Genomic DNA, 20,518 nt, shown 5'->3' with positions numbered 1-20,518 from the left:
GTACTGTACATGTCATGTGTTCGTTGAAAACCTAAACGTTTATTTGAAAGTTGCATTAGTATTAGTAATATATGTCAAATAGGAGAGCTTGCAAATGTAAACACAGCTGATCCGCCGCCAACCGCACCGACTACAAACATCCTGAAATATGGTTTGTTTTCTTCATCCAGACATTCCGATTAATTAAAGATTTCCAGCAGCAACTGAATAATCATAGGATCAATAGGATAATTAATTATTCCTTTGCATTGAAGACCAGTTTCATGTGTTTACTTTACTCTAAGCTTATCTATGCGGCAAAAGCTGAAAGCTCTTTAAAAGCTTATTGATGTGGCGAAACTTTGAGACCGTGGTGCTGTTTTTTTCGGAAATCGCTAATGCAACGAAATATGTGCGCAACCAAATATCTATTAACTAATTCCAGATTATACATTTTATGAACACGTAATGATCATATGATCAGTTAAATTTATTTTCCATTAGAAATTAAGTTTTGCTGAGCGTTTGTTGATATATAGCGGATCGATAAATGAAATGACAAGTTTTAGGAAATTATAACAGCACTGGAAGCACTGATTACGTGGCGAAAGCGTGCTCTGCCAATACAGATGCATTTTTAAGGCACAAAACAATACATGCATCAAACGGTAGCCATTTATCCAGCCATCTTTGAGCCTTTTTCGGTTTCCCCTTAATTGACCAAACCTCGTGATTTTTAGTCATGACCTTGAAATGCGGTCAGGCATATATTAATATATTTTGAAACGATGGTTCTACAATTGATGAAGGGAAGGTAAGGGTAAGTAATGAAGAAGGATTTTTTGCGAATGTAGGTGTTGTCGCGAGCAACACTTATTTTGGCTAAAGATGGTCTTAGCCGGTGGTTTTCGTTGTTGCTCCAAAGTCACTTTCCGACTAGGTCGTACTTGGAAATTGGATGTGATATTCACTTACTTATCGTGCTAAATTCACTTCACTATACTGCTATGTGGGAAACTGTTCCCAGGAAAACTTGACTTTATTGAAAAAAGTTACAATTGTCGTCTTAAAGCTACGCGTTGAATAATCGATGGATACTTATGTAAAGCATCCCAGAAAAATTTACTTATATACTATGTCACTTTAGATGCCAGACTTTTCTTCAAATATCCATAATTTTCATTTATTTTCCTTCTGGAGTCTAACGAGCGCTTATTCTAAAACACTATAATTGTTTGAACACTGCTCATTGCGTCCTAACGATAAAAAGAGAAAGAAATTCTAAATGCGACACATGGGAGTGGCTTAATCTTTCATGCCCTAAATAAATAGTCTAATCAGTACATAATCCATGCGCGAGATGGTTTTTCAGATTCCTTTTCATATTCTGATTTTCCTACTCCCGATCAGATGGATCGTTTTTCTGGCATGTTTATTTGATTACATCGTTGGCGCGTCTAGCTAAGCAGCTTGTTTGCTCTACCTCTGGAAGCGATAATGCCTCCAGCTAAGTTATTTATTTTTATCATTCCGCTCTAGCAGCGACATTCCGGGGCCCGTAAATCATCCTAGATTTACTAATTAATTTGTTGTATTTTTGGATATAAATATGCTTCGGGTGCAGCCGGCAGATCGGCCTCCCTTGGTGCACTTTCAATATGTAGACTTATTTCATTTGTTTCATTCTTTTGGGCCATTCTTCTCATTGAATCTCGGTGGGACAAGAAGCTCGTTAGTGAATCCCAAAATGATGCTATAAGTTGCCAACCGAGACCGTATATATCATATAATATACGTCCGTGCATAAAAGTATCAATTACAAATTTAATTATCCTACCAATCATGTATATTCCAATAAATGTAGAAGTTATATTCCCCAGCTAAGTTGACCAGGACATCAACTTACTTCAATATTTTTCGATGACTTTTTCAACTATCCTACTTGAAACAAGCGCATCGAAACGAAATCCTTGAACATCGGGTCGCTGACCAACTAGGATTTTGTGTAGTACGTTAGACGCTATACGTCTGTCTCCCTGTTCATATATCATATTCCTCATTTTTTCAACACTGTCCGCATCATATACTCCACTTTGCATAAGATTTGGTAGCGGTGTGTAGGACCATGTAGTAAGAATATCCGTTGCAAGCTGTAACGGAGCGGTAGTCTCTCGTATACGACTATCTGTGGTATACCATCTACCACCGATTCGAAATTTGGCAGGGAGTAAAGGTGTGCAATCAATTTGCGTCCCTCTAATTTGCAGAATTCTGGTCACAGGTGATATAAACATTGATTTGTTATTATAATTTACTGGTATCTCTTGATAGCAGTTTTCTTCCGACCTGGGCATTACGTAAACTGGTTTACACTCCAAAATGTGTAAAACTTCACCTGCTACCACGGCCGTATATCCGGACCGCTTAATTATGCTAGAAACAAATTCCGTAGGATTTAATCGTGCTAATGTTAATCTTGTTTCCATTAGCGTTTTATCGACTTTACATATTTCAGTCATAACTGTATTGTAAAGTTCAGTCATGCTCTGACCAATATAATTTTCGACGATTGTTATTTTTGAGTTGAAGTATGTAAACAAGTCAAAATTTCTACCTGATGTAGATCGTCTAATAAAGGGAGAGTTGAAGCCAACTACTTCTACTATTAATATTCGTGGGTGATCAGTTGTAAAACCAACATTACCACAAATTTTCGTTTGCTCCCTAGCACGAATAGAAAACAAATTCGACTTGGAGATTGTGCTGTAGATAACATTCATCGCTTTACGACCTTCGTGTTTATTTTCGTTTTTAGTTTTGTTTACCATCAGCATCTTTGGCTCGAGCAGCACGTTCCTCACAATCATGTGGAAGATTTGTGCCTTGCCCATCTTGCCCGTGTCATCATTTACCTGATGAGGACGGGAAGGAAAACAGGAGGAATAGGAAGGGGTGGATGAGGAATTTGGACAAACACAAACATATATATACCGAGAGATTTTTGTACCCCCGAGGGGATACTGCAATCCTTGGTAGTTAACTTATCAAAAGTACACCCCCTGGGGGGTATACTCATGATAAATAAGAGCTTATAGCTCAATACCGCTTTCGGTAAGGAACATCAAAATGTCTCGTAATTTTAGTTTCCTAAAATCCGATTCATTTAAGACGTAGGATCCAAAGATCCTATGACGCAATTGTGCTACTGCAGGACAGTTGCAAATTACGTGATATGGTGTACCGTAGTCGGATTCACATAAATTACAATGAAACGATTCAGCTCGCTGAATCGTAGCCATATGATAATTTAGTCTGCAGTGACCAGTCAGTGATCTGACAAGAATACTGCAATTTACCTTTGAGTGTTGCAAAAGAAATTTCGCAACCTTCTCACAAGGCTTAACAATGAAACTTTTCGTTTGACGACAAGTTTCAAGATTTTCCCAATAACGTACATGTTCAGATGAAAACCAAGATCGAATCTTTTGTTTTATCCAACATGCCGCAATTGGTAAAGCAGGTTCCGGTCCGAAAACCGACTTTTCTGCTCCAGATCTTGCTAGTTCATCAGCCCATTCATTTCCGGTTATACCAGAATGGCCCGGAACCCAAACCAGATGAACGGCATTAAGAATGCTTAGTTCTTCTAATTGGGTGTGGCAGGCGATGACTGTTTTAGATTTAGAATTAGCCGCACAAAGGGCTTTTATAGCGGCTTGACTGTCAGAACAGAAGTAGATAATCTTGCCTATCAGTTCTTTCTGAAGTGCAAACTGAGCTCCGCACATAATTGCAAAGATTTCAGCTTGAAAAACGGTGCAGTAACTACCCAACGAATAGGATTCCTCCAATTCCAGCTCACGGCAGTAAACACCAGCACCCGCGCGACCTTCGTACAAGGAACCATCGGTATAACAGACCACATAGTCGGAAATTTTCCTTTCCATGTAGCCTGACATCCAATCCTCTCTAGGAGGAAAGTCACTTGAGAAAGTCCTATACGGGAAAGTACGCATGAGCGTTACATCGCTAGGAGCAAGGGCAAACTTGTCCTCAGCAACAATTTGCGACCACAATCGAGTATGACCAGTGGAACCGTCCACAGACTGCCAAAGGCCAATCGCGTGTAGTCGATAAGCACATATTAGTGCCTCTTGCTTCAGGTGGAAGTGTAGAGGTTTAATATTGAAAATAGCTTCTAGGGCGGCAGTAGGAGTTGTAGTAAATGCACCAGACATTGCCATTAAACACATCCTTTGAAGATGGTTTAGCTTTGTCTGGACAGTCACAACTTCCCCTCTCTGCCACCATACAAGACAACCATACGCCAGTATTGGTCTGACAACGACCGTGTATAACCAGTGTATATATTTGGGTTTAAGCCCCCAAGAGTTGCCAATTGCTCGTCTACATTGCCCAAAGGCCATGCATGCTTTTTTAATTCGGAAATCAATATTTGTGGACCAGTCAAGCTTGGAGTTGAGAATCAACCCCACGTACTTCACTTCGTTCACAACATCAACATCCGAATCGTAAAAGCGCAGAGCGCGAGCTCCATTGGTATTTCTACGTCTTGAAAATAAGACGATAGATGTTTTGCTCGGATTTACCGAAAGTGCAGTTTCTCGGCACCACGTTTCTACGACACGTAGTGCCTGCTGCATTAAGTCAAATAATGTGCTTATGCACTTTCCAACTACTAGGATGAGATAGTCATCCGCAAAACCATATGACGGATAGCCTAGACCATTGAGTTTCCTCAATAGGCCGTCCGCCACAAGGTTCCATAAAAGAGGCGAGAGAACGCCACCTTGTGGACATCCACAAACACTTTGCTTCCAAATGCTTGCTTGCCGTAAGGACGAAAAAAGCAATCGGTTACTAAGCATTTGTTCTATCCACTTTATGATTATTGAAGGCACATTATGATAACGAGCAGCCTCCAAAATGGAAGCGAAAGATACGTTATCAAACGCGCCTTCAATATCCAAAAAAGTTCCTAAGCAAGATTCCTTTTGTGAAAAAGCAACCTCAATTTTATCCACCACATCATGTAATAAAGTGGTTGTAGACTTGCCACTTTGATAAGCATGCTGTGCTGAATGAAGAGGAACTTCTACTAAGCTTGTTTCGCGGATGTGGTGATCAACAATCCGCTCAAGTGATTTAAGCAAGAAAGACGTTAGACTGATTGGTCTAAAACTTTTTGCTTGCTCGTATGTCGCGCGTCCACCTTTAGGAATAAACTTAATGGTTATTTCACGCCATTGAGTTGGGATGTACCCAATAGCAATACTACACACAAACATCCTTCTCAGAATGTGTTTGAAGTACTTGAATCCTTTTTGCAGTAGAATAGGGTATATTCCATCTGTTCCAGGAGATTTGTATGGAGAGAAGCTGTTCACGGCCCACTCAATCGCTTCAGTTGTGACAAGTCTCCGAGCAAAAGCCCATGAGTCTAAGCCACCTAAAACGATTTCTGGATCGTTTCGAACTTCAGGTTCCACACAGCCCGGAAAGTGACTATAAAAGAGACATTCCAGGATTTCATTGTCATTCGAACAGTATTCACCGTTCGAACTTCGAATGTTATTAACCTGATAATCTTTCGATTTTGACAGTATTTTATTAAGTCGACTTGCCTCGCCGAAACTGGAAACGTTGCTACAGAACCTGTGCCAGCTCGTGCGTGCTGAAGATCGTAGAGCCTTTGCATAGGCTTTCCGGGCCTGCTTGAAAGGCTCCACGCCATCCCTCCGACGTCTATTCCAGGCTCTCCTGCATCGTTTCTTTAGTTCCGCGAGATGAGAGTTCCACCACGGTGTTCCTCTAGTCGTTTTAATAGTTTTTAGCGGGCAAGCTACTTCAAAAGCTTCCGCAATAAAAGATGTTGTGACATCTACAGCCACATCCAAGTCGATCGATGACTCAATCGTCGGTTCGAATCCTTGAAATTTCGTCGCCAGTTCCTCCTCAAAGAGTTCCCAGTCAGAAAATCTCGGATTGCGAAATGTTGCAGCGTTCAAGGAGACACCCAAATGATCAAAATATATAAAGCAATGATCAGATATTGGTGTCTCATTTGAAACATGCCATTGTGCCAACTCATGACTGATCCTGTTAGAGCAGAGTGTTATATCTAACACTTCCTCTCTACCAGCTCGCATGAAAGTTGGACAATTGCCAATGTTGAGTATTCCAAGGTTGGTACTACTCAAATATTCCATCAAATCAGAGCCTCTCAGATTGATATCCGAGCTGCCCCAAATGATGTGATGGGCATTGGCATCACTGCCTACAATGAGCGGTAGCCCATTAGATTGGCAGTATCTCACCACATTTCTGAAATCGTCGCTGGGAGACGGTTCATCGTGTGGTAAGTATGCAGAACAGTAGACATAGCGCCTATGGACATCATCCACGACGAGTTCTACTGTGACTGCACAAATATCTCGAGTAGTCAACTCAGAGATAAGGCATGCACTTATTGACCTATGCAACAATATGCATGCCCTGGGCATCAAACGAGGATTTGTCATACCAGTTTTGCTGAAAACAGCAAAGTTCTGGTTTCCAATATCCGTCGAATGAAAGTACCCCTTGCGAAAATATGGCTCCTGAACCAATGCGATGGTGACAGAGCCATTAAAAAGTTTTTCGCATAAATACAAATTTGCTGCCCGTTTGTGTTGAAGATTTATTTGTGCGACTCTAACTATTTGACTAGCGCAGTATATGCACAAACAATCTCCAACACAGATCAGACAGCAAATTGTAAGCGAAGCCAATTAAGTTGGCCAGAACGCACTTGGCGTAAAACCCATAAGGGAAATTGGGCAGGACTACTATGCTGTTCCCACGAAACGCAAGGGACAACAAAGATCGACCGTACCAGAGCCCCGCATGGCACAGTAGGGGCAAGATGCCCAAAGCACTCCGTTCGCGACTGGCATGTTTTCACCCCTCCAGCCATTCAGTCATCGGCACGGAGGTAGACCTTGACTTAGGGGCACCTAATTTGCCGACTCCCGGCAAGATCAGGTCCCGTGGCTCAATTTTTGCCCAAACATACAATTCGGCCCCAACCGCCAAAGGACGTAAGTGCAGATTGTGTAAAACAGACCGATTAAGAGTCTCTCTCTCTCTGTGCTAAGCCAGCTGAGAAAATAACTCTCTCCCGGTGTGCTCACATCCCGCAGCCGCGCCCTCCGAAAATCCTGCGCCGAACTGCATGATTAGGTAGCCGGAAACCACACGGCGAGTGTTCCACCTTCTCTGTCTGCATACGACAACCAAAGTTGCGTACCACCAGGTGCGCAACTTTGGCTACCGTACCCCAGCCGGCACCTCGTGGAGGTAGAGATAGGAGTTAGAAAACAGAGGTGATATATTTGCACATGTTCACTCATTTGCCAGCCCATAGCCCATTTGTTTACCATACCCTCGTAAATAACTTCGAACTCAGTTTCTTCGCATTTTTTATTAAAGTTTACGTCCCAGGTGATGTATCCGTCTTCTGAATCTAAACATCGTCCTTGGGAATAAAAGCAATTTATACCGTTTCTCAAATATACAGTATCGCTTTCGAAGTCAACTGTTGCAACATAATCTTGTAACGTTATCTAATACTCGTAAAAAACCAATGCATTCTCCCATGTATATTCGGGTGTCCAATGTCTCCCGCCTACACAACTACTTCCAGAAACGAAACCCACAATGAGTTTCTCACCTCTAATTGTAGAGTTTCGTTTTAGTTCACGAATCGTATGAGTGTCTGTAAGTGCCACTCTATTAAGTTGATGTGAAAGTCTACATTCTTCTGCAGTAAACTCTTTCACCATGTAAGCATAACCCCTCTCGAATTCAAATGTATGCGAATGCATACCACAATACTTAATTCGGCGCTTCATTATCACCTTGCATTGGAATACATGTATTTCGCTTTTGACATTACGTTGCAAGACCTGTATTTGCACTTCTTCCGTCGTTAAATTGTTGGAAGGTGGAATACAAGATGCTACATCTAATAATGAATAACTCGTTAAGTTAACTTCAGGATTGCCGCAGTCGTAAGCGATTAGCCCGGAACCTTCATAGGAAAACTCGGATCCGAATGCCGCACATATAATGTAAATAAGCATAAGTAAATTACCCCACGTCCAGGGTCTAATTATAGCCTTTCTCTTACGCTTTGGTTCGGGTTTTGAAATTTGAGCTGCAATCCGTCTCACTACGTCAAGGTCAATGCACCTTCTTTTCCCATATTCGTAAGGTTTAAATATTTCGGTTGGCGTACTTTTTACTACACCAACAAAGTTATGTTTATTGCCTGCACTTGACTTTACAGCATGCGGCTTCCTAGAACTTTGCTCTTCAAAATTTTGCTTTATTGTTTGTTTGAGTTCAACGCCCAAATCTTCTTCTTTTGCGGTACCTCCCTCTTCACTCGGAGGGTTTACATCTAATACGGCTAACTTAACAACGGGTCTTTTTAATATTCCTGTCGTCGTTCTGATTGTGGCCGAGCGAACCTTTTGGTCTTTGCCCGGATGTACTTCTATTACCATTCCTTTTTGCCACTTTGCTTTATGATGATCATCGGCTATCATTACGATGTCACCAACACGTATATTGCGAATCTCTTCTGTCCATTTGGATCTCCTTGCGATTGAAGGAAGATACTCATGTAGCCAACGATCCCAATAATTTTTTGCTAGTAGTTGATCGCGCTTCCACTGTTGTCTTGACGCTTCCGCTTTGGAGGTGTCATTCAGGGAAGGTTCTGATTCCCCGGCGCATCCAAAAAAAAGTGGTTTGGAGTGAGTGGTTCATCATCAGTGGCGTCAAGTGAAATGGCTGTTAGTGGCCTACAATTTATTATAAATTCAATTTCTGCCAAAAGGTGTCTAAAGACGTGCTCAGGCATTGTTTCACTGGGCATTAAAGTCTTTATTTCATACACCTGCCTCTCCCAGCATCCACCGTGGTGTGGAGAGGCTGGAGTATTAAAATGCCATTCAATTCCTTCAGTAGACAACCGACGTTGAAGTTTTTTCAGCTCATTATCTACTCCAACAAAATTAGTTCCGTTATCGCTATAAAGGTGCTTAATTCTACCTCGTCTAGCTTGGACTGTAGTGAGGCACAATAAAAATGCATCTGCACTTAAGTTCTGTGCTACTTCTATATAAACAGCTCTAGTTGTCATACATGTAAATAGAGCTCCCCATCTTTTCTCCGACCGTCTATTAACCGATACGTTATATGGACCAAAATAATCCACTCCCGTATGTGTAAACGGCTTTACGAATGGTTGTAATCTACACTCGGGCAATGGTGTCATTTTAGGCGCCTTTGCTCTCGCAGATTCATTCTTACAACGCTGGCAACGATTTTTAATTTTTCTCATAACGACGTCAATGTGAATGATATGATATTTCTGTTGGACTGCTGCTATAGCAGCCTTCATTTTCTTATGCTTGAAACGCTCATGTTGGTGTTTCAGTATTAACTCAGATACATGATGTTTATCTGCTAAAATGTAGGGATATCGAGCCGCATAAGGAACAAATTTCGTATTTTTGTAACGTGTTTCTGATCTCATTATACCGTTGTCTGCCACAAACGGCGTAAGGGTTCGAATCCTACTGCTTTTATCAACCGTTCCAGTAGTTTGCAATTCTACCATCTCATCAGGAAACGCATTCCATTGAGCGGTTCGAATCAAAAACTCTTCAGCTTGCTGCATATCAGAAGCGGTTATTATGTTATTAAAGGGTAAGTTTCGCCTTTTACTTTTAATAAATTGTGCGAACTTTTTAATTATGCAGAGTGCTCTTTTCAATCATTTCCAATCAGAGCACCAAGTAATACATAAAATATCGAACTGTGGCTTATCGATTTCCTTTAGCGTATACATGGGTCGTAATTCTTCATGACACGACTCTTTAATTGATATATCATTGAATTTCGTTGGCCATTCGGATTCCTTTAGTTTTAAAAAGGATGGGCCTTCTATAAATTTAGACTCTGATGAAATTACCTTTGTTCCTTCATCAGCAGGGTTTGATGCGGAATCTATATATCTCAATTGAGATTCCATTGTACTATCGAGAATCTCACTTACTCGATATTGCACAAACTGCTTATACTTTCTAACGTCTGATTTTATCCAGCTCAAGACTGTTTTCGAATCAGTCCAAAAGATTGTTTTGTGGATAGTTAATCTTAACTCGCTTTGTACTGTGTTTAATAAACGAGTTCCCAAAACTGCTGCCTGCAGCTCTAGTCGCGGCACCGATATGATTTTCGTAGGCGCGACTGTAGCTTTGGCGGCGACTATAGTGACATCAGTTTGCAAATGTGACATAGTTCTCATATATATTACAGTTGCGTATGCCTTTAATGATGCGTCGCAAAATATATGAAGTTCTCTTCTAGATTCCTTTTGTTGAAGAGAGTAACATCTTGGAATACTCAAGTTCTCAAGTACCGATAGCTTTTTTATCCAGTTTTGCCAAGTTTTATTCAAATTGTCGGGAATTTTATCATCCCATTCAATACCAGTGCGCCACAAATCTTGCATTATTAATTTTGACTCTATCGTTATGTGAGATATGAGTCCTAATGGGTCATACACACTCATAATGAAAGACAAAACTTCTTTTTTCGTTGGTTCTAATGTGACTGCTTCAGGTATTTTTAATTTGTATTTAAATGTATCGGATTGTGTATTCCAATACATGCCCAATATTTTCTCGAAGTTTTGCTCTTCATCAAGAGAGACTTCTTTTATTGGCGATATTCTATCAGCCGGCAATTTGCTGAGTAGTTCTTTAGAATTTGAAATAAAGCCTCTTATTTTAAAGCTTGCCCCATCATGTATGCGAATTACATCTGAAACTATTCTTGTCGCATTAGTTATGTCATGGAAGCTATCTAGATAATCATCTACATAATGATTTCTGATAATTGCTTCTACTGCATCAGGACTTTCGCTTAAGAAGTTTTTCGCGTTTGTGTTCTTTACGAATTGCGCGCAAGCTGGCGAGCATGTCGCACCAAACGTCATTACTTGCATCTCGTAAACGTCCAAACGAACCTTGGAACTTTCCCTAAAGAGGATTCGTTGGGCTTGCCGATCTTCTTTTATTATTCCAACTCGATGGAACATCTCTTGAATGTCGCCTGAAATCGCGAATGGTGCTTCTCTAAAGCGCATCTTGATTCCTAAGGCTGATTCAGTCATATCTGGTCCTGATAGCAATTGAGAATTGAGGGAAACGCCCTCCATTTTTGCAGCTGCGTCGAATACTAGTCTTGGTTTCGGCGGCTGCTTATTTTTGTTTATAGTCACGAAGCGAGGGAGATAAAATGTTTTTGGAGTACTTTTCATATACTCTTCAACTGTTAATTTACGCAGATATCCCTTTTCGACATATTCTTTTATCTTGGCATTATACCAATCTCTTAGTGTTGGATCCTTATCCATCTTCCTTTCTTGTATTAGAAGACGTCCCAACGCAGTTTTAAAGCTGTTTGGAAATTTCACGTCTTCATTTTTCCATAACAGGCCAATCTCATAGCCCTGGTTAGTTTTTGTTAAGGTGTTTTCCATTATTTTAATGGCTTGCTCATCCGCTTTCGGAATCAGGTTGCTTTGTGGGACTTTTACCCCAAAGGCTTCTGTTGAGAAGTAATTCGACATCATTTCTCTAATTGACTTCTCTTCTTCAATAACTTCATCTATGGAGAACAAGTTTTTGGTGTTAGTATTAACTTCGCTACCACCAAAAATAGTCCATCCCAATTTTGTTTGTTTGGCAATGGGCTCATTATTTCCCCTCGAGCGTTCTGCTATTGCCTTAAATAAATAAGCATGAGGTAGCCCCAATAGTATGGTGGGTACCGCTTGCTCATATGATCGCATATTTACATCACGAAGGTAAGGATATCGTGATTTTAATTGTTTCATATCTATTGATTGAACAGGTAAATTCAGTTCATCAACTGTTCTCATGTTTTTAATGGTAAAGATTTGTCCATTATCGGCTTGGACCTTAATTTGTATTACCTGACTATTCCGTTCTTCCTGGACTTCTCCGTTGGTCCAGGCAAGCGTTAGCGGAACACATGAACCTGTTGCTTTAACATCATTTGCAACTTGTTCCTTGATCAAACTTACAGACGAACCTGTATCAAAGAAAGCGAATGTTTTATATTCGCAGTCTTCGCCGATTATTGTAATCGGCACTACTTGATAGTAGATAGTCTTGTTATTTTGCACAAGACAATTTACATTTTCAGGTTGTCTTCTTGACGTGTCTGAATTGTTGTTTCTTGTATTAAAGGGCGCGTGCAGCAATGGATGGTGCTTCAATGTGCAACCGTCAACACCACATGTCTTACCAATCTTGCAATCCTGCATTCTATGGTTGCTGTAATTACAACAAGAGAAACAAATTTTCCTTTCCCTTGTGAATTGCCTTCTTTTGTCAAGTGGCATCCTTTTAAAATTTGAGCAATCAGATAAACGATGATCGCCCTTGCAAGCAAAGCATCTGGACTGTTTATTACCGAGGAAATTCACTCGGTCTGGTCTTGTTCTTTCATAATTAACGCCTCTTTCCGCGATTAACATGTTCGCAAGAGTTTCTTGTGGTTTCAACCACTTATAAAAATTTTCTAATGTTGGAGCCGTATAGGGGTTGTTAGGAGTTGACAAGAGTCTCTCCTCATTAAGGTGCATCAACCATTTTTGATGCAATGTTGTTGGTCGTTGGTTGGTAAGGCCAAGTCTTTAATCAGACGTTGGTCATTTAAATATTCCTCTCTATTTAAACTTTTCATAGTTATTACCAGGTTTCCAATCCCTGATATAAAATCGACTACCGTTTTAGACATTTCTAATCGTGGAGCCTTTAACGAAAGTACCTCTCTTAATAAGCCATTATAGACCATTTCGGAACTGCCGAAATGTTCTTCTAATTTATTCAAAATTATTCCGACGTTGGCGGAATCCAACAGGAGTGCACTGACTAATTTCAATGCATTTCCTTTGAGACTTTTTTGCAGTCTATACAAATTTTCCAAATCGGAAAAATTACCTTTATTCGTGGTTTCGATAAAGGTTTGTTTAAATCTGGGCCAAAGATTATATGACCCATCAAAATATGGCAAGTCAATCATCGACTGTTTCATCAAGAAATTGTCGGTTGATGAATGCTTTTCGACATTTATTTCTTTTATTTTATTAATAATTTCATTAAATGCCTCGACATGCGAGCTGTCGGGAGTTTCTAATCGAGAAATCTTCTTGTCCCTACTCGAGATCTCGTCGTAGAGTCTCTTACATTTAAAACAAATCCACGGCTCCTTTTCGCTGGGAGTATGATCTAATCCCGCGCATGACACGTGGAACCAGCGATCACATTCGTCGCAGGCTACCAACGTGCCGATGCTATCGGGTTTTTCACAAAGACGGCAATTGCCGTTTTTATTATTTACTAAAATTTTGTGCATTTTCACTCACCAGATGTTTTTATTTGCGTTTGCCTGCGCCTGCTGTGTTTGTTGATTCTAGGGTTCACCGACCGTTCGTCGATGCGGTTGCCACCAGATGATTGCCGATGCTGCTACGCTGCTGCTTCGGTTCACCGACCTTTTGCCACCGACTGGGTGCCGATGTGTTGGAATCACCGACCGTCTGTCGGTTGGAGTGTCACCGGCCTATTTGTGCGCCGATGTTTCGGATTACACTAGTCGCCTACTAGTGACTCAAGCTAGCCCACTAGACTTGAGCTTTTGGATAGCACCGACCTTCCGTCGGATGGGTTGCACCGGCCTCCTTGTGTGCCGGTGTTTTTTCGGATTACACTAGCACCTGCTAGAGACTCAAGCAGCTCACTGAACTTTAGATTTTGGATAGCACCGACGCCTGTCGGTAAATATCACCGGTCTCCTTGCTGACCGACGATTACAATGGCACTAGCGCCTGCTAGTGACTCAAGCAGCTCACTGAACTTGAGATTTTAGATAACACCGACGCCTTCTGTCGGTTGGGTTGCACCGGCCTCCTCGTGTGCCGGTGTTTTTTCGGATTACACTAGCACCTGCCAGTGACTCAAGCAGCTCACTGAACTTGAGATTTTGGATAACACCGACGCCTGTCGGTAAATATCACCGGTCTCCTTGCTGACCGACGATTACAATGGCACTAGCGCCTGCTAGTGACTCAAGCAGCTCACTGAACTTGAGATTTTAGATAACACCGACGCCTTCTGTCGGTTGGGTTGCACCGGCCTCCTCGTGTGCCGGTGTTTTTTCGGATTACACTAGCGCCTGCTAGTGACTCAAGCAGCTCACTGAACTTGAGATTTTGGATAACACCGACGCCTGTCGGTAAGTATCACCGGTCTCCTTGCTGACCGACGATTACAATGGCACTAGCGCCTGCTAGTGACTCAAGCAGCTCACTGAACTTGAGATTTTAGATAACACCGACGCCTTCTGTCGGTTGGGTTGCACCGGCCTCCTCGTGTGCCGGTGTTTTTTCGGATTACACTAGCGCCTGCTAGTGACTCAAGCAGCTCACTGAACTTGAGATTTTGGATAGCACCGACGCCTGTCGGTAAATATCACCGGTCTCCTTGCTGACCGACGATTACAATGGCACTAGCGCCTGCTAGTGACTCAAGCAGCTCACTGAACTTGAGATTTTAGATAGCACCGACGCCTTCCGTCGGTTGGGTTGCACCGGCCTCCTTGTGTGCCGGTGTTTTTTCGGATTGCACTAGCGCCTGCCAGTGACTCAAGCAGCTCACTGAACTTGAGATTTTGGTTAACACCGACGCCTTCTGTCGGTAGATATCACCGTTCTCCTTGCTGACCGACGATTACAATGGCACTAGCGCCTGCTAGTGACTCAAGCAGCTCACTGAACTTGAGATTTTAGATAACACCGACGCCTTCTGTCGGTTGGGTTGCACCGGCCTTCTCGTGTGCCGGTGTTTTTTCGGATTACACTAGCGCCTGCTAGTGACTCAAGCAGCTCACTGAACTTGAGATTTTGGTTAACACCGACGCCTGTCGGTAAATATCACCGGTCTCCTTGCTGACCGACGATTACAATGGCACTAGCGCCTGCTAGTGACTCAAGCAGCTCACTGGGCTTGAGATTTTGGTTAACACCGACGCCTGTTGTCGGTAGATATCACCGGCCTCCTTGAGCGCCGCCTTGATAGCGGGTGCTGCCCCAATCTGGTAGAAGTCGTCCCGTCTTTTGCCTGCTTGCTTGCAGCAGGTCTTTTTTTAATTGCCCTTGCGCGGGCGAACAATTGTCACTTCTACCCTTGTGGTAGAAGTCGACCCAAAACAGTCAGCTTTCTGACTGAAATTGCGAGTATTATTTTCCTCGACTTAGTGCCTGTACGCTTGCGACAGGTCTTTTTTTACTTTCTTACCCTAGCGCGGGTCAAGAATTGTCACTTCCACCGCCAGTGGCAGAAGTCGACACAAAAATTCAACCAAACAGTCTGGTTGGAAGCTTCCTGGTTTTATTCCGTGAGTTCGCCTTCCTTACTATCCTCTATGGATAGCCACCATTAAATGTTGTCGCGAGCAACACTTATTTTGGCTAAAGATGGTCTTAGCCGGTGGTTTTCGTTGTTGCTCCAAAGTCACTTTCCGACTAGGTCGTACTTGGAAATTGGATGTGATATTCACTTACTTATCGTGCTAAATTCACTTCACTATACTGCTATGTGGGAAACTGTTCCCAGGAAAACTTGACTTTATTGAAAAAAGTTACAATTGTCGTCTTAAAGCTACGCGTTGAATAATCGATGGATACTTATGTAAAGCATCCCAGAAAAATTTACTTATATACTATGTCCCTTTAGATGCCAGACTTTTCTTCAAATATCCATAATTTTCATTTATTTTCCTTCTGGAGTCTAACGGGCGCTTATTCTAAAACACTATAATTGTTTGAACACTGCTCATTGCGTCCTAACGATAAAAAGAGAAAGAAATTCTAAATGCGACACATGGGAGTGGCTTAATCTTTCATGCCCTAAATAAATAGTCTAATCAGTACATAATCCATGCGCGAGATGGTTTTTCAGATTCCTTTTCATATTCTGATTTTCCTACTCCCGATCAGATGGATCGTTTTTCTGGCATGTTTATTTGATTACATCGTTGGCGCGTCTAGCTAAGCAGCTTGTTTGCTCTACCTCTGGAAGCGATAATGCCTCCAGCTAAGTTATTTATTTTTATCATTCCGCTCTAGCAGCGACAGTAGAGGAAGAGTGGAAAGGAAGGGGGGGTAATAGGTATCTACGCTTAACAAGTTGTCTTTGTGACTCCTACCTTTTGTCCAATGCTGGAAGGTGCATGGGTCGAACCAAGCTATAATCTGAGATTATAACCGGATTTAAACCCACAACACCCGCCAGGGCATGTGGCTCGTTGGCAGTTAAGCAGTCCAGTCGAGCAATCAAATCGAGCAGTCTAGACCAGTCCAGTTGAGCAGTTTAGTCAGCCAGTTGAGCAATCGAGCAGTCGACCATAGAGGTGACTGAGAATACAACCCATTGCTACGAAAGCAGAGATCTGTTTTTAGTTGCCTCTTATGAAATACTGTCAGAGACCTGGTTTTCGGTACAGACATAAGCCTCTTATATAAATAGAAGATTAGATACCGTTGTAACATAAGATTCAAGCATCCAAGCATGAAACTAGATCCAAGCATTTCAAAACAATTTTTCATGTAAATTTTTCCTTTTCATAGTAAACTTAAGAGGCATTCCCGCGAAAAGTAAAAAAAACATTGTAGAGCTGTATATTTAATTTTTTTAAATTTTCAATTAAGTTCTTAGGTCAAATAAAGAAATAGAAGGATGACAAAAACTTAAAATTTCAGATGGATTTTAGAGTTCGAACGTAAAAGAGTATACCAAAATAAAATTGGCAAGATTTTAATCGAGGTGAGTTTTATGAAAATTAAAATAAAATTCAGGTTTAGGACGGGATTTCCGGGTTGGACAGAAAAAAAATCGGTTTCGGGTCGGGTTCGGGTTTTACAAAAAATAAAAATTCGGGTTCGGGTCGGGTCTGGGCTTGACAAAAAAATTTCGGGCCCGGGTCGGGTTCGGGCTTGGAAAATATAAAACCCGACCACTACCGGGAACCACCCAACATCGCACCTCCTAGCTTGGCTAATCAATAGAGCATTACCGGGTATGGTCACGTGGAGGCGCTAGGTAGGGGCTTCGGATGACTAGAGCTTTGTTGAACGCTCCTCATTTGCCTTCTCCAATTCATAACCCAATTATCAGAGATCCCCGTACTGGCCTTATTCTTAAATGGAACAAACTACTTTTTAAACAACGCAACATTCACATTTGATAAATTTTTACCTCGAGTCCCACTTGAAATTGCCACATTCAGAAGTAAACGTGGCCGCTGTTCATAGCGTTACAATAATATGCTACCATTTCATTAAATTTCACGTGGAATGACATAAGTTCTCCGTGATTATACCTTCAGTTTTTGATTAATGCATTTTCTAATGTTTCTTTTCCTTTCTGTTTTATTCTACACACAACGCGTGTTACAGATCTACAAGCGTGTCATCCCGGTTCTAACTTTTAAAGCGGCTAAAGCACCGCTGAACGATAAAAGCGATCCGCGGGCCCCTTCACGAATCCTCGTGTTACATGTTACTGGTAAGCATCTGAATACGAGAACAACCTCAACCATTTGTTTTTATATTGCTGCAAAATATACAATTATCTTGCAGGAAGCATAGAAGAACATTTGGCAACGAATAACAAGTAAGAAGCCGCCGTTCGTTCACCGAAAGAAAATACATTGACATCAATCTACCGCAAGATACAAATCCAAAAAGACTCCAGCTCGAATCACGTGAATAACTTCATTTTATTCGACTATCAAGAACAATCGGATACCAAGTTCATAACTTTTATAGAAAATTCGGCAACTACAGTGGTGACTGATACCGGGTGGCCGATGTAACACATAATAGTCATTATGTCAGTGTCAGTTTGACTGAATAGACTGAAATCATTCATTTAGGATAGGATAGTAAAAATCGCCAAAAAGCAGTGAACACTGAAAAACGGCGTCAACAGAAGAAAAATTCCGAAGCGAATTGTAAAACCATTTGAGATCAAGAGTTCAGAAACATCAGGATCTAAAGCAGACCGAGCGAATTTAGTATAATGCTGCTAGGCTGATAAACGCCTAAACAAGAGGGTATCTCACGCGAAGACTTCTTCAAACAGAAGAAGTTCAAAAGATCGTCCAAAATATTTACGACACACTCCTGTTCATATTAGATATGTATGATGTATCACGAAAACAACGCACCTGGCATTTGGCGAGTTCGCAGTCCAGGTGACGTGCAACCCGTACAACTAAAGCGAACTGTTTTCCACCAGCTAACATCCACCGACCACCGGTAATCAACTGCACGAAATTTTCATTGATACTACCACTCAGCAGCGAATGCAGATAATACACCGCGATCGAGAATGGATGAAACACAAACTTGAGACTCGGCAACGAATAACTCCAGTAGCACAAATCGATTCAAGTAGAGTTTCAAATCTCAGCTTCAGCTCACCTGCTGTACCCGAGCAATACCAAACACTGCAGATGTTTTCTCTAGTTTCAGTCAATATTGAAGAAACCACTGCCGCTGCTACCGATAATCACCAGAATAACAACATTACCCGCAAAGTGTGTCTTGAAGAGTTTTACAACAAATCACCAGCAGCCAGCAGGTTTAAATTCAAGTCATCAAACCGTTCATCGGTACGCCGGTGCAGGTGCAGACTGTCTGATTGCAGAACATCGTCAGCACGTACTCCAAACCTTTCATCGACGGTGGTTACGGTTCTAATGAGCCAAGTAAAAAGAGTGCCGGTATCAAACCTCTGTCACAGGCCACTCCCGTCCAAAAGCTGCCACCGTTTAATGACAGAAACCGTTGGGATCAATAGTAATAGATTAATAGATGTATAAATGCTGTTAATTTTTGCAATCTTCGCTACTGCAAGATGCAACAGAAGCATCCGCGGATGCGAACATCCGCATAGAATACTTATATAGAGCATCTGTAGCGAACTTCTAATAAACTAATAATCTGTAGCAAACATCTAATAAACAAGTGAATTTATGTTGTATTTTTGTTTTTTTTGAGAAATTTAAATATATCTTATACTTTTTTGATTCCAGAAAAAATTGCGGAATTTGAGTAATTTTTACGCAAAATGAGATTTGCCATGAGTCCGTAAAAATTATTGCCCTTTGCATTGAAAGTTGGATTTTGAGCACACTTGTTCAGTCACACATTTTGTAGGTGAGAAAAGTTGCCAAAATTTCGTGGTAAAAACCCATGAATCTTGGTTGATTCCTATTTGAATTCTAATGCTTACGTAGAGTTGTTATCGACGCTACGAATAATATAAAAATAGTTTCTAAATACATAATTCCGCGCATAATTCATAATTTGAACAAATATGCAGCATATATGAAATAAATGAAAAATTGAATACTATTTGCTTTTCCTACAACTGGTACTGGCGCCACTGCTAAATCAAATGTCAGCTCAGATGGGAGAGTTGTAATGATGGGAAATGCCGATCAAAATCCATAACGATTATTGATAAAATTTTCTTATCGTTAATAATTAATAACGATAATATGACAGTATAAGCAAAAATACGTAAGAAATAGAACAAAAATGTTAAAATAATAACAAGCCAAGAAGATTTCATTTTAAACCCTCCAATTTTCGATACTTTTCCGTGACGATAAAGTTTGATGGTATTATCGATATAAGATTACTAGCGATATTATCAGTAGCACACTTTTCATCACAGTTTTGAAGGTTGCACTTTATAACTGTGCAATCCAATTGAGTGCGAAGAGCGCAATACCTAATGATGACTTCCACCAAAAACATCCCATCAAGAAGACTGGCAACTCTGCCAAAAGTCGAGCGACAGTAACAGCAATGCTATCTGCCGAGTTAAAGTTGAACTTTCACATACTAGTGTGTGTATATTAGAATATGGATGTACACAAACACGTATGCAATGCCTTACCACGCTCGCACACTTCTTTTCCCACCAATACATGTACACACAGCTTCAACTTTTGTCGGGAGGGAAGCGCTGTTGCTTCTGTTACTTGTCATTTGTATGGGCGCGAAGAAGAGATGCTAGTCTTCTTGATGGAATGTTTTTGCTTCCACGCTGGTACGTAAGGTAAACAGCGTTTACATAAATTTAGCTTCCCGCACACCCCATCGGCAGGCAACCATGTTTTCGCTGCCAACATCTCGTGTGTGCGAAAATGAGATAGAATGTCAGTACTGCGTTTCACTCAACTGCCAGCAGTCTGATTTGGGCCCGCTGTCAAATTTTGAGCCCAGGACATGCTGTCGCTGACGTTCACTGCAGCTCGTTATAGAGATGTCGATGGGGTGTTCCCGCACGAAGGTTCT

General features: G+C 41.3%; 1 long non-coding RNA gene across 1 annotated transcript in view; it reads left to right on the top strand.

Moving 5' to 3' along the window:
• LOC128735791 (uncharacterized) overlaps positions 1–19,051 on the top strand; it is a 37,817-nt gene extending 18,766 nt beyond the window's left edge. Inside the window, exons 3-4 of the long non-coding RNA XR_008412011.1 lie at positions 17,603–17,711; positions 17,786–19,051. This is a non-coding gene — a long non-coding RNA (uncharacterized LOC128735791). The remainder of the gene's footprint in view (positions 1–17,602; positions 17,712–17,785) is intronic.
• The last annotated feature ends 1,467 nt before the right edge of the window (positions 19,052–20,518 follow it).

This window comes from Sabethes cyaneus, chromosome 1 (genome assembly GCF_943734655.1).
Source record: "Sabethes cyaneus chromosome 1, idSabCyanKW18_F2, whole genome shotgun sequence".
NCBI lineage: Eukaryota > Metazoa > Arthropoda > Insecta > Diptera > Culicidae > Sabethes > Sabethes cyaneus.
This window is presented reverse-complemented; position numbering and strand designations above follow the sequence as displayed.